At 36.4% G+C, this 14,985-nt stretch overlaps 1 protein-coding gene across 5 annotated transcripts in view; it reads left to right on the top strand.

The window, feature by feature from the left end:
• Positions 1-14,985, top strand: part of Dach2 (dachshund family transcription factor 2) — a 597,198-nt gene that overhangs the window by 260,988 nt on the left and 321,225 nt on the right. The window lies entirely within an intron of this gene.

Here is a 14,985-nt window from a genome sequence, read left to right as displayed (position 1 = left end):
GAGTCAGATAGTCTGAGTACAGTCCATGTACATACATGCATATGTATATATGTATTTCCTTAAATTAATTTATAATTTTATTTTTCATTGAATTTTTGGGATTTTCATAGAATACATTTTGATGGTATGTGTGCATGTGTGTATATATATATACAGAGAGAGAGAGGGGGAGAAAGAGAGAGAGAATACTGCCCCTCTCCATACCTCCCACCACAGTACCCCACCCAATTTAATTTACCCTTTTATTATTTAAAATATTTTATTTATTATTTTTATTTTATGTGTATGCGTATATTGCCTGCATGTACATAAGCGCACCTGTGTTGTTCAATGCCCACGGAGGACAGAAGAGGCTGTCAGATCCCCTGGAACTGGAGTTATGGACAGTTGTTAGCTTCCATGTGGGTGCTGGGATTCGAAACCGGGTCTTCGGCAAGAACAGTCAGTGTTCTTAACCACTGAGCCATCTCTCCAGCCCCTAATCTACTCTTTTATAACTATATACTACAACCTATAGAGTCGGATTTGTGTATCAAAATATCATTCATTGTAGGTCCATACAGTTGTCCCACCAAGATGCCCATCCCTGTAAGACACAGTCTCTCCCTCTCCCAGAGGCCATCAATTGCCAAAAGTTCCTTAGGTTTCGTTGGGATTTCTTATGCACTTCTCCATGTCTAGGCTTGGAATTTGTCTTGTTTGAGCTTGCCTTGGACTTGTGCATGCTGTGACCATTGCTAAGTTCATATGAGTAACTGACTATCTGTCTGGAAGACTGTTTCCTTGCCATCAACCATTTCCTCTGGTATTACAATCTTTCTCCCTAATCTTCCACAATGATCCTTGAAGTTCTTGAGGAAGAGATTTGAAATAGATGTCCGACTCAGGGATAAGCACTTTGCATCCACTTCTTAGCAAAATGGTCAGTTGTTGGCTTCTGTGTTAATCCCTATCTGCTGCATAAGGAATCTTTTCTGGTGGGAGTTGAGAGATACATTCATCTTATGTGTAGAGGTTGCACTGAAGACGTGTCACTTAGTGTTAAGTGTACCAGACAGTTATTCTCTGTGTTTGACCAGTTCTGGTACCTCTGTAATAATCTCTACATTGCAAAAAGAAGCTTCTTTCATGAGGGGTGAAAGGCACACTTGTCTATAAATAGGAGGATGCATATTTAGAATAAAGTAAGACATTACATTGGTCTAGGAATGTGGCAAATCAGTTTTTCTTTAGTATCTATGACATCACTAGGCATGAGATTTGGTTGCATTTACAGTACTGCAAATATGTTACCTCTCATTGAGCAGGCCTTAATTTCAATGATACATCTGTTGATTACCCCCAAGATAAAAGTACAACTTCATAATCAATAAGTGTTAGTTTGTTGAGCCAATCGTTGTTGTTTATTAGGCTTTACAGGTGGGTAAGGTTATTTATTGGTTTTCTCCCTTGGCATATTGCATCCTTGGTTATCATCAAAGCCTGTCTTGGGGAGGAGGTTTTCAGGTTAGTTCCAGCTGGAATGCTCCAAATCCTGTGTCTGAAGTGTGGCCTGTCTTAAAAAAAACATGTAAACTTCAGCTGAACACATGAATTTATGTATTTATTGCATTGTATTTTTAAGTGTAACTTTGAACTAATATATTTCCCTATGGTTTTCAATGCCATCTAAGCATTATTTCTCTCACCTCTCACTCCTTCTATATAACCTTCAGTACTCTGTCCAAGGTTAAAGTACCCCCATCTTGTCCATTTCCCCCTTGATAACATCTGTCTCCTACTATTGCTCTCTCTCTCGCTCAAGCTCCTTTTTCCATATTTTCTTCCTAGTTCCTTTCTATTTTCCTGACTTCTAGTTTACATCAGGATATAGACGCACAGCTTATGAGGATAGACTCACTTATCCATGTGTGGATAAAATCCAAACATGAGAGAGCACATATGCGACTTGTTTTTCTGAGTCTGAGTTACTTCACTTCATAAAAGTTTCTAGTTTCATCCATTTACTTGTAAACTTCATGATTTCAATTTTCTTTACCACTGAGTAACGCTCCATTTGCGAAGACACCCTATTTTCATTATCTATTCATCAGTTTAGGGAAATTTAGGTTGTTTCCCTAACTTATTGTGAAAAGATCATCAACAACCGTGGATCTGCATGTATTTCTATAGTAGGATGAGTTCATTGTTATATGCCAAAAAGTGATATATGACCAAATTATGCAGTAGATTTACTTGTAGTTTTTCTTAATATTTTATTCATTATTTTTATTTTATGTGCATGAGTGCATTGCCTGCATGAATTTAAGTGTACCTGTGTCATGAAATGCCTGTGGAGGTCAGAAGAGGACGTCAGATCACCTGAAACTGGAGCTATGGACGGGTGTGAATGGATGTTAGCAGAAATGTGGGTGTTTGGAACTGGACCCGGGCCCTCTGCAAGAGTAGTCAGTGCTATTAACTGCAGAGCCGGGTCTCCAGCTCCCTGATTTATAGTTTTTAGAGAATTCTTCATACTGATTTCTATAGTGCTTTTACCAATTTGCAATCTCACCAATAGTGGATATGTATTCCCTATCCCCATCATTTGGCTTTCTTAAACTTAGCTATTATGACTGGGGTTGGATTAAATCCTAAAATAGTTTTGATTTGCATTTCCATAATCAATATTGTTGAACACTTTTTAAAGTGTGTCTTAGCCATTGTTAATTCTTCTTTGAGAGCTCTCTGCTAAAATTCATTGACCACTTTTTAAATTGGATCATTTGATTTCTTGCTTCTTTGTTATTTTAGTTCTTTGTAATTTCTGGATATTAATCCTCTATCAGATGTGTAGCTGGTAAAGATTTTCTACCACTCAGTGGGTTTTCTCTTCACTTCCCTGGTTGATGCTTTCAGGTTTCACATTGAGTTCTTCAATCTATTTGGAGTTGACTTTTGTGCAGGGTGAATAAAGGTCTAATTTAATTCCTTTACAGGTGGAGATCCAGTTTTGATAACACCATTTGTTGGAGATGCACTGTGTGTTCTTGGCACCTTTGCCAAATATCAGGTGGCTGAAATTGCATACACTCATGTTTGAGTCTTCTATTATATTCCATTCACTTACTTGTCTCTTTTTGGGCCAGTATCATGTTGTTTTTATGACTATAACTCTGTAATATCATTTGAATCTGGTATGGTAAATCCTTCCAGCATTGCCCTTTTTGCTGAAGATTTCTTTGGCTATCCAGGGTCTTTTGTGATTCCATATGGATTTTGGGATTTTTTTTCTAGTTCTGTGAAGAAGGTCATGGGAATTTTGATAGGCATTGCACTGAATCTATAGATTGCTTTTGGTAGAACAATCATCTTTACAACATTAATTATAACAGTCCATGGGCATGAGAAGCATTTTCATCTCCTGGTGTCTTCCTCAATCTTTCTTCAAAGATTGTAACTTTCATTGTAGAGATCTTTAATGTGTCTTTGGTTAGAATTACTCCTACGTATTTTTTTTTTTTAATTTTGAGACTATTGTGAATGGAAAAGTATCCAAGAACTCTATCACTGATTGGTATAAAGAATGGCTACTGAGTTTTGTAAGTTGATTTTGTAACCTGTCCGTTTGCTCAGTATTGATCATTTCTAGATATTTTCTGGTGGAATGTTTTTGTTTCTTGGATATAATATCGTATCATTCTTTTCCTGTGTTATAACTCTAGATAAACTTGAGCATTATATAGAAAAGGAATAAGGATGGTGCATATCTTTATGTAGTTTCTAGTTTCATTGGGAATGTTTTAAGTTTTTCACCATTTAGAATGATGTTGGCTGTGACTTCATTGCATATAGAATTATTTATGTTGATTTATGTTAAATCCAGTTCAATGTCCTCTAAGAACTTTTGTCATGAATACATGTTGCATTCTGACAAAGGCCTTTTCTGCATCGATTGAGATGATAATATGTTGTGTTTAAGTATAGCTATAAGATTTATTATGTCTATGGACGTATTACATTGAACCATCCCATCATCTATAGAATAAAACCTTTTTGATCATGATGGATAGTTTTTCTGATCTATGTCTGTATGTGATTTGTTAGTATTTTGTTGAGAATTTTTTGCATCTATGCTCATTAGAGATATGGAACTATAATTTTCCTTTCTTGTGTCTTTTAATGGTTTCAGAAGTAGTGGAATATGGGCATCATAGAAGGAGTTTGGGAGTATTCTCTCTGTTTCTATGTTTTTGAATAATTTAAGTAGTATTGGTTGTAGATCGTCTTTAAATGTCTATGAAAATTCTTAGGTGAATCTATCTGGACCTGGACTTTTTATATTCTAGAGGCTTTGTATTACTGTTACAATTTTCTTATTTGTTATGGGTCTATTTAAGCTGTTTATTCCTTCTTGGTTTAACTTTGGTGGTTTCCATGAATTAAGAAATTCATCCATTTCTTTTAGTACTTCTAATTTAACAGAGTCTAGCTTTGTAATGTATTATCTTAATTTTCTGGGTCTTTTTGTTTTTACTTGTGATGCTTTCCCTTTTGTTTCAGTTTTTGTTGATTTGGATGTGCTCTTTCTTTCTTCGGTCAACTGGGCTAAGGACCTGTCTATCTTTTTCATCTTTACAATGAACTAGCTCATATATCCACTCATTTTTGTACTGTTTACTTTGTCTTTATTTTATTAATTTCTGATCTGATATTTGTTATTTCTTCTCATCTGCTCAGTTGATTTTTTCTTGCCTTCCCAGAGATTTGAGTTGTACCATTAAGTCATTTATTTGTGTTTGTTTCTGTCTTTTCAATGTAGGCTCTTACATCTGTAGATGTTGCTCTTTGGCCTGCCTTTAATATGTTCCAGATGTTTTGTGGTGTTATATTATTATTGTTATTTAGTTACATGTATATATTTGTTTTTTATTTCTTCTTTGACTAATTCATCATTCAGGAGTGTGTTGCTTAACTTTCATGAGTTCATGTCATTACTTGGTACTCTTTTGCTGTTGATATTAAGCCATATTGTGTTGTGGTCTGATAGAATGCATGAATTTATTTAATTTTCTTGTAATTGTTGAAGCTTGTTTTGATTCCCAGTATGTGGTCAATTTTAGAGAAACCTCTATGGGCTCCTGAGTAGAATATGTGTTTCCTACAGGGTACTTAGGTGTAATATTCAATAGACATCCGTTATGTCCATTTGATGTATGCTATCATTTAATACAGATATTTTTTCACTTACCATTTGTCTACTTTGTTTGTTTATTGGAGATAGTGGAGTATTGAAGTCACCTACTGTTACTGAGTTGGGGTTAGTCCCTACCATGAGGTCCTGTAGTACTGTTTTCGTGAAATTGAGTGAATGAGAGTTTGGTGAATATATAGTCGTGGTTGTAATAACTTCTTGGTCAACTATTTCCTTGATCAGGATGAGGAGACCATCTTTACATATTCTGACTATTTTTTGAAGTCTGTTTTGTCACATATTAGAATTACAATGCCTGTGTCTTTCTTAGTGCCATATAATTGAATTTTCTTCTTTCCTTTCACCATAAGGTGAGATGAGTTTCTTGCAGATAAAAAATGAATTTTATTTTTTAATCCACTCAACTATTCTTTGTCTTTTGACTGGGGGGTTGGTCATTGAAATCTAAAGTTATTCTTGAAAAACTTGTACTGGTTACTGACATTTTAATTCCTGTTTGTATTCTTGGTCTTAGTTTGCATTTCATAATTATACCTTCATTTTAATTTTTTCTGAAGCCTCCTGGGTACGGTCTTTCCTTTCTTCAGTCCTTTATATTACTTGGAGTATTTTCTGTAGGACCGGTTTGGTTAATATGAATTCTTTCAGCCTATTTGTGTCATGGAAGTTTTTTTCTTCCCACTTTAAATATAAGAGTCAGTCTTTTTAAAAAAATTTCACACAACAGTTTTTAATCAAATTTAGACCTCTTTCCCAATCCATGCCCCTCACCCCTCAACCTCTCCCACCAGACTTCATGTATTTTTTCACACGTGTTAAGTCCAATCCAGTCAAGTATTTATACCCAGATGTACTTCAGTGTAAATTCGTTCACTGGAGTCTAGTCAGCCCATCTGGGCATCATATGTAAGGCATACTCTATCTCTTCCAATAGCAATTATCCTCCAATAGTTCTAAGTCTAGGGTTGACTCTTCACCCATTTCTCTCCTCCTCTCTGGGCCTTGTTTAATTGAATAGGCATGGGTCCCATGCTCGATGCCACCGTTGCCAGAAGGTCACATGTGCACATTTCCAGTGGCCTGAAAGCCACTGCTTCCCTGTGTTCACAAACCAGCCTTGCCTCATACAATCTTTCTGCTCCTTCAACAATGGTCCCATAGCTGTGGATGGGTGAGGTTCAGTACAGAAGTCATATCCAGGGACTCATGCTCTACAGTCTCTTATTCTTTTTTTATTATTCTATTCCCTCCATAGACTATTTGACAAGTGTGGAAGGAGATATGACTATAGCTTGCTGACATAGTAGTCAGAGGACACGTCCAGTTAACACTCTACCCCTTCCTCTGGCTCTTACATTCTTTCTACCAAACTCTTCTGCAAAAGTCCCTAAACCTTGGAGAAGGTTGTTGGTGAGGGATGATCTTCTTCTCTTGTGGCAAGGCACTGAACATTTGGGGCTCTGCATCATCTGTTTTCCATGGGGTGTTGGCCCAGTTCTGTGGGATTCCATCTATTACAAAAATTTGGTGCTAGGACCCACAAATGAGGGAGAACATAGGCGTTTTGTTTTTCTGAGTCTGTGTTACTTCACTTAGTATAACAGTTTCTAGATCCATCCATTTACCTGCAAATTTAGCTATTTCATCTTTCTTTACTCATGAGTAGAATGCAGTTGTGTAAATGTACCATATTTTCGTTAACCACTCATCAGTTGAGGGGCACTTAGGTTACTTCCATGTCTTAGCTATTATGAAAAGAGCAGCAACAAACATTGTTGTACAAGTGTCTCTGCAATAGAATGAGTCCTTTGGGTATATGCCAAGGAGTAGTTTAACCGTGTCATATGGTAGGTTCATTTTTAGTTTTTTAAGAGTTCTCCATACTGCTTTCCATAGGGGTTGCATGAGTTTGCATTCCCACCGGCAGTGAATGAGTGTTCACCTTTGTCCACATCCTTGCTAGCATTTGGTATTATTTGTTCTCTTGATCTTATCAAGTCTGACTAGGGTAAGATGAAATCTTAAGGTGGTGTTAATTTGCATTTCTCTAATTACTAATGATGTTGAACACTTTTTATGATACTTCTTAGCAATATTTATATCTTCCTTTGAGAACTCTCTTTTTAGAACTTTTGCCCATCTTTTAATTGGGTTATTTGTTTTCTTGGTTCTTTGGTTTTTGAATTCTTTAAATATTCTGGATGTTAAACCTCTGACAGATATGTCACTGGTGAAGATTTTTTCCCCATTCTGTGGGTTTTCTCTTCATGTTCTTGGTTGTTTCTTTTTCTGTGCAGAAGCTTTTTAGTTTAATAAGGTCCCACTTGTTTGTTGACCTTAATTCCTGAGCAACTGGTGGCTGATTTAGAAAGTCCTTTCCTATCCCTATATCTTGTAGGATACTGCCAATGTTTTCTTCTAATAGTTTCTGAGTGTTGACTTTCATATCGAGGTCTTTGATCCATTTGGATTTGACTTTTGTGCAATATGAAAGATAAGGATCTAGTTTCATTCTTCTACAGGTGGAGACCTAGTTTTGTCAGCACCGTTTTTTGAAGAGTCTGCCTTTTCTCCATTGTGTGTTCTTGCACCCTTGTCAAATATTAGGTAGTTGAAATTGCACGTACTAAGCTTTGGATCTTCAATGATGTTCCATGATCTATGTGTCTATTTTCGTATCAGTACCATGCTGTTTTATGACTATAGCTCAGTAGCATACTTTGAGATCTGGCATAGTAATCCACTCACCATTGCTCTTTGTGCTTAGGTTGTTTGGCTATTGGAGTAGTTTGTGCTTCCATACAAATTAAAGATTTTATTTTTTTATTCTGTGAAGTATGTCATGGGGATTTTGATTGGGATTGCACTGAATCTGTATATTGCTTTTGATAGGATAGTCATTTTCACAATATTAATTCTTCCGATACATGAGCATGGGAGGTCCTTCCATCTTCTGCTGCCTTCCTCAATCTCTTTAAAGATTTACAATTTCGGTTATTGAGATCTTTGATATCTTTGGTTAGGTTTATTCCAAGATATTTTTGTGGCTATTATAAATGGGAAGGCTTCCCTGAAATATTTCTCCAATATCCTGTTATTGGTATATAGAAAAGATACTGATTTTTGGAGATTAATTTTGTAACCTGCCAGAATATGATACTATATTCAAGATCCCAAAAATTCCAGCAGAAAACGCCTAGAGAGTCAGTTTTACTGGGTTGACATTGATGACCGTTTAGAACTTGGCATACTTCAGGTTCTTCTGACTTTTATAGTTTGCACTGAAAAGTCAGCTGTAATTCTGATGGATTTTCCTTTATACATATCTTGTCATTTTCTCCTGTAGTTTTCAGGATTTTCTCCTTGTTCTACACATTACTGCTTTTACTGTGGTTTGCTGTGGGGCATTTCTGTTCTAGACATATTTATTTGGTGTTCTGTGTGCTTCTTTTATCTGTATGACTATGTCTTTACTTAATTTAAGGAACTTTTCTTCTGTGATCCTGTTGAAGATCTGGTCAATGTCTTTGAACTGGGGTTCTTTTCCTTCTTTTATGCTTGCAATGCCAAAATTTATTCTTTTTACGTTGTCACACATTTCCTGTACATTCCATTCCTGTGTCTTTTGGAAAAATTTCAAATTCTTTGCTTATGTAGTCCAATTCTTCAACTTTATCGTTCAGCCTTGATATTCTTTTTTTCCATTTAATTCTTTCATTTAAAAATATTTTGTTTATTATTTTTATTTTTTGAATATAATTATTTTGTTTGCATGTGTTTAAGTGCATTCTTGTTGTACAATGCACATGGATGTCAGAAGATGGTATTTGAGATTAGATTCCCTGAAACTGGAGTTATGGACTTTTTAGCTGCCATGTATGTGTTGGGAATTGAACCCAGGTCTTCTACAAGAGAAGTCAGTGCTCTTAACTGCTGAGCCATCTTCATTCTTTATTTAGGTGAGGATTTTTCTTGTTGCTTCAAATTGGCTTGTTGAGTTTTTCAATTACATCTTCATTTCATCCCGAGTTTTCTTCAATATTTCTCTTTCATGAATTTACTTACCATATCCTGGATTGTCTTTGATATCTTTGACATTCATTTCATCTATCTATCTATCCATTATATATATGGAGAGAGTGTGTGTGTTTCCATCAATAATTTATCCATTTTGTTAAATTCTTTGAGTTATTTGTGTGTTCTTTAAAGTCCTTGAATGCCTTGATCATGATTATGATTGTTCTTTTAAAGTCTGCATCCTGTAGTTTCTCTAGGTAGTTCTCATTGACGAACACTTCTGTAGAACTGGTGGATTTGATGGGGACATAATATTTTGGTCTTTCACATTATTTTTATTTTTCATTGTGGTCTGTGCATGTGGATTTATTTAATTACTTGTGCCTTTGATGTGAATCTCAAGCTTGCATTTGTTGTTTGAAGTTAGAGTCTGTTTGTGTTGTTAATGTAGCTTGATTGCTTGCTTTCTGATTTAGTGTGAATAATCAGTTGATCTGGGCTTCAGGTTATCATTTTTGTCTTTTTTTAAAAGATGAACTGGTAAGTCCAACCATGATGGTCAGTATCTCTCTAGGAGAGCGTAGGAACCTAGCTGAGAAGACTTGAGCTCTGGAGTGGTGTGAGGGACTGAGGTTCAATCTCAAAGCAGGGCAATGGGTTTACAGGGATTTGGGTAAGTCACCCAAGCTAATCAGGTTCTCTCTGGCAGCCTAAAGCACTGAAGGAACAGGATGGGCTGGTTCTTCCTAGCTAGCAGAGAAGGCCTTAGTTTAGGAGCATCTGGACTAGATATGGTACCAAAGAATGGTGATGGGTGCAGCTTGATTGGGGTAACTCATCCCAGATAGTCAGGAGCTTTCTGGCAGACTCAGTGGGATAGCACCAAGTTCCAAGAAGAGCAGATAGGAACAGAATGGGCTGGTTCTTACTGATTACCAAAAAAGGCCTCATCTTTTATTTTTTGAGACATTTCATTATGAATTACCATGTAACCTCAAATTTACACAATCCATTTGCTTGAATCTCCTGAGTGCTGGTGTTACAGGCCTTAATCATCACACTCAGCAAGTCTATACTTTAAATTTCATTTTGTTTTAGTACGAACATTTAACATGAGTTGTGCTGTCAGGAATTTTAATTGTGCATGTAGGTATGTGGTGTATGGTGTATGCACACTTGTGCATGCACGTGTGGAAGCCAGATGAGGATGTTGTTGGTCTTCCTCTATATCTCTCTGCCTTATTCTCTTGAAACAGAGTCTATTCCTGAATCTGAAGTTTGCTGTTTCAGCTAGGATCAATGGCAAGTGATGTCTTAGGTTCCAGCTGTTTCTTCCCTCCAATTCTGGGGTTATAGGCACAAACCTACTTTTTTATGTGTATACTGAGTATTTGAATTCAAATCCTCAACTTGCATAGGAAGAAGTCTTACCTACTGAACCATCTCCCCATGCTTCTCATGAATTTTTAGGTAGATAATAGTGTATTTTTAATTATAAAAAAGTGTTGCAAGAAAGACCTTGAAAACTTAGCCAACTAGCATAACTGAAACTTTGTTTTCATTAAACAACTTTTCATTTCCTCCAAACCACAGTCTCTTATAATCACTATTTAACGATGTGATTATTTGTTTGATGATTTTGAGAACTTATGTAACTGGAATAATGAAGTCCTTTGTGACTGGCTTATTTCAATTATTATAATTTCCTCAAAGTCTTCCTTCCTTGGCCAACTTTTTTTATTATTTTATAATCAATTCATCAGCATTTATTTTAAATATTTGTGGGTTTTGTTCTTGTTTCTTTTTTTAATTATTTATTTAATAGCCACACAATCAGAAGAAGCATTTCATTATGACAGCATTGACATATTCAATAACAATTTCCAGAGCTAAGATGCATCTCTTTCAAAATTGCCTGTAATTTTTTAGGTTTACAGTTGAATTATTACAGTTATACAACATTGTACTCAGTATAAACCTTATAAGACATAACATTAAATGAGGTTTTAACCTTTAAAAAAGATCTCCATTTCATTATTAAAATAAACAGTTTCATACAGAAAAATTCATTTTCAATGCAATTGACATTAAGATGTTTGCACATGCGTTTCTATTCTCTATATATCTGATTATTACTTGTCACAGTCGGTTACTTTCTGAGCTCCTTGGCCTCTGAGCATGGATATAAAGTCATCAGGTAGATTTCAATGGTAATGTTTTTCACATCCACCAATTATTATGGAGAAAGTTTTTATGTTTTAAAGAATTAGTATTGTTATTTTCTTAAATTTTAAAAATTTATTTATTTATTTTTACACCCACTTCCCAGATAGCACCCTCCCATAGCCTCCCTCCACCCACTAGAGCCCTTATACTCTGATATCACTGCTACCATCTGTTGTGTTGTTGGCGCCCCCAGCCATTCCCCACTACTTGCCATTCTGGTGAAACTAGTCAGCCTATCTAGACAGCTAGAGGTCTTTGTTTAAGAAGGGGCAGCTGTTCCTCATCTAGCAGCTATCAGTTCTCAATATCCCTTTGGATAAGATTGGGGTCTGTTGTTCATTTTCCCAGTTCTATACTGGGATACTGTCTGGGAATCCATTTGGCCACCCTGGCCAACAACTCAAAAGAATGTATCGCCTGTCTGACATTGTTGCTTGTTGTGTAGCCTTTAGCTATACATATGGACGCTTATGAAATTATATTGGCCCCTTCAATCTTTGGTTATACTTTACTTTTGGGTGTTTAAGGCCATACAGTAGGACCAGATAAACCAATTTATTTTTACTCTTAAAGTCGTTTGAGGAGCTGTTCCTCAGGGGTCACATGGGCTTGGGAGGAGCCCCTGGCTCCTTTCTTTTACCAGTTCCGTTTATGAGAAGATAAGTGAAAAGTCCTGCTCGACCATGGTTGGCTTTGCTTGGAAGCATAGAGGAAATGATTCCTCTGTGTTGACCCTCCTATTTATATACTGGACAGTGGTTCAAGTCCATCTGGTGGAGTCTCCTCGGCCTCTTTGATCAAGAGGACAGGTGACCCACCACCATTGTAGGACATTTTGAGAGATGCTCATAGTCCCCTGGAACTAGTTGACCTAGGACGGCTAGGAACCAAAGTGTCCTTTATGTCCCTCTGAGCAAATTATTATAGACCTCAAAGTATGTCTGTTAAACATCCAAGAAGGTTACTTCCATCAGTCTGGTATTTTTAATTACTGTGTGTCATGTAGATAAATCTTGGGCAAAGATCAGTTGTTCTCTGATAAACCTTACCTAGACATATATTTCTTGATCTGCTATGTATAATTTGTCAGTAGGGTGTAGGAGTAATATGGTTCCCTCTGGCTTTCAATACTAGCTAGGCATTGTTTATCTCTCACATTGTCTCACCCATACATCATGGTTTTCCCACTTAAGGTGACCCCACTTCCCCCTTTCTCCCTTACTAATACCCTTCTCCTATGGTCCTACCTCTCTTGAGCTCCTTCTTTCGTTTATCCCCTAGGTTCCTTGTATACCCTTCCCTCTCCCCTCCCTTAAACTAACCCAATTTTTATCCATATCTCCCTTATTAAGGACTGTTTCCTCTTTTTTCTCTTTCATGTTGTTTCTTTTCCTTTACCTCCCTGTTTCCTTTCCATTATCCTGGATCCTATAGTTAGGTCTGGTTGTATACTTATTTATGAGAGTCTGCTTCTAGGATCCACACATGAGGGAGAACATATGTTGGTTTTTTGTTCTGCATCTGTGTTACTTCAATTAGTATTACAGTTTCTAGTTCCACCCATTTACCTGGAAAATTTCATGATTTCATCTTTCTTTACTGATGAGTAAAGCTCTATCATATAAATGAACCACATTTTTATTATCCACTCGTCAATTGAGGGACACTTAGGTTGCCTCCATCTCTTAGCTATTGTGAAAAAAGAAGAAACAAACATGGATGTACATGTGTCTCTGTAATAGGATGAGTTCTTTGAGTATATGCCAAGATATGGTATAACTGGGTCAAATGGTAGGTTCATTTGTAGTTTTTGAAGAGTTGTCCACACTGCTTTCCATAGGGTTTGAACAAGTTTGCAGCCCCATCAGCAGTGGATGAGTGTTCCCCTTCCCCCCATCCCCTCCAACACTTGGCATCATTTGTTCTCTTGATCTTAGCCAGTCTGACTGGGGTAAGGTGAAATCTTAAAGTGGTTTTAATTTGCATTTCCCTGATTATTAGTGATGTTGAACATCTTTGAAGATGTTTCATAGCCATCTCTACTTCTTCTTTTGAAAACTATGTTGAACATCTTTTAAGATGTTTCATAGCCATCTTTACTTCATCTTTTGAGAACTCCCTGTTCAGCTCCTTAGCCCATCTTCTAATTGGGTTGCTTCTTGTCTTGGTTCTCTGTTTTTTGAGTTTATTATTTATTGTGGTTATTAAACCTCTGTTGGATGTCACTGGTGAAGATTTTCCCCCAATTTATGGGTTTTCTGTTTGCTTCCGTGGTTGTCCCCTTTGATGTACAGAAGCTTTTTAGTTTAATGAGGTCCCATTTGTTAATTCTTGCCCTTGTTTCCTGAGCAATTGGAGTCTGGTTTAGAAAATTCTTTCCTACGCCTGTATCTTGTAGGTTTTTTCCAATGTTTTTTTCTAATAGTTTCAGAGATTTAGGCTTTACATTGAGGTCTTTGAGCCATTTGGAATTGACTTTTGTGCAGGGTGAAAGATAGGGGTTTAGTTTCATTCTTCTATAAGTGGAGATCCAGTTTTGCCAGCACCATTTGCTGAACATGCTGTCTTTCCTCCAGTTAATGCTCTTGACATGTTTGTCAAATATCAGGTGGCTGAAATTGCATTTACTCGTATTTGGGTCTTCAGTTTTGTTCCATTGACCTATGGGTCTATTTTTGTGCCAGTACCATGTAGTTTTTTTGACTATAGTTCTGTAATACAGCTTGAAATCTGTTATAGTAATCCCCCCAGCATTGCTCTTAGTGCTCAGGGTCAGCTTGGCTATCCGAGGTCTTTTTTGCTTCCATATGAATCTTAGGATAGTTTTTGACAATTCTGTAAAAAATGTCATTGGGATTTTGATTGGCATTGTGTTGAATCTATATATGACTTTTGGTAGGATGGTCATTTTTTACAATATTAAATTTTCCAATCCATGAACATGGGAGGTCTTTGCATCTTCTAATGTCTTCCTCAATTTCTTTCTTTAAAGATTTAAAATTTTCATTGTAGAGCTCTTTAATGTCTTTGTTCAGGTTTATTTCGAGACATTTTATTTTATTTTTGCAGCTATTGTGAATGGGAATATTTCCGTGTGCTCTTTATAGACTTTTGTATGTTAATTTTGTAACCTGCCACTTTAATGAACATGTTAATAATTTCTAGGAGTTTTTGGGTGGAATTTTTGGTGTCCTATAGATATAATATCATATCATCTGCAAAAACGGATAATTTAATCTCTTCTTTTCCAATTATTACTCCTTTAATTTCCTGCTCTTGTCTTATTGCTCTCACGACAGTTTCAAGAGAAATGGGGATAGTGGACAACCTTGTCTGGTTCCTGATTTCAATGGGAATGCTTACAGTTTTTCTCAATTTAGAATGATGTTGGCTGTGGGTTTGTTATGTATGGCTTAAATTATATTGAGGTATGTTCCCTCGAGACCAATTCCCTCTAGGACTTTGAACCTAAATCCATGTTGAATTTTGTCAAAGGCCTTCTCTGCATCTATTGAGATGACCATGTGGTTCTTGTCTTTGAGTCCATT

Source organism: Nannospalax galili, unplaced genomic scaffold (assembly GCF_000622305.1).
Source record: "Nannospalax galili isolate Female #2095 unplaced genomic scaffold, S.galili_v1.0 scaffold10, whole genome shotgun sequence".
NCBI lineage: Eukaryota > Metazoa > Chordata > Mammalia > Rodentia > Spalacidae > Nannospalax > Nannospalax galili.
This window is presented reverse-complemented; position numbering and strand designations above follow the sequence as displayed.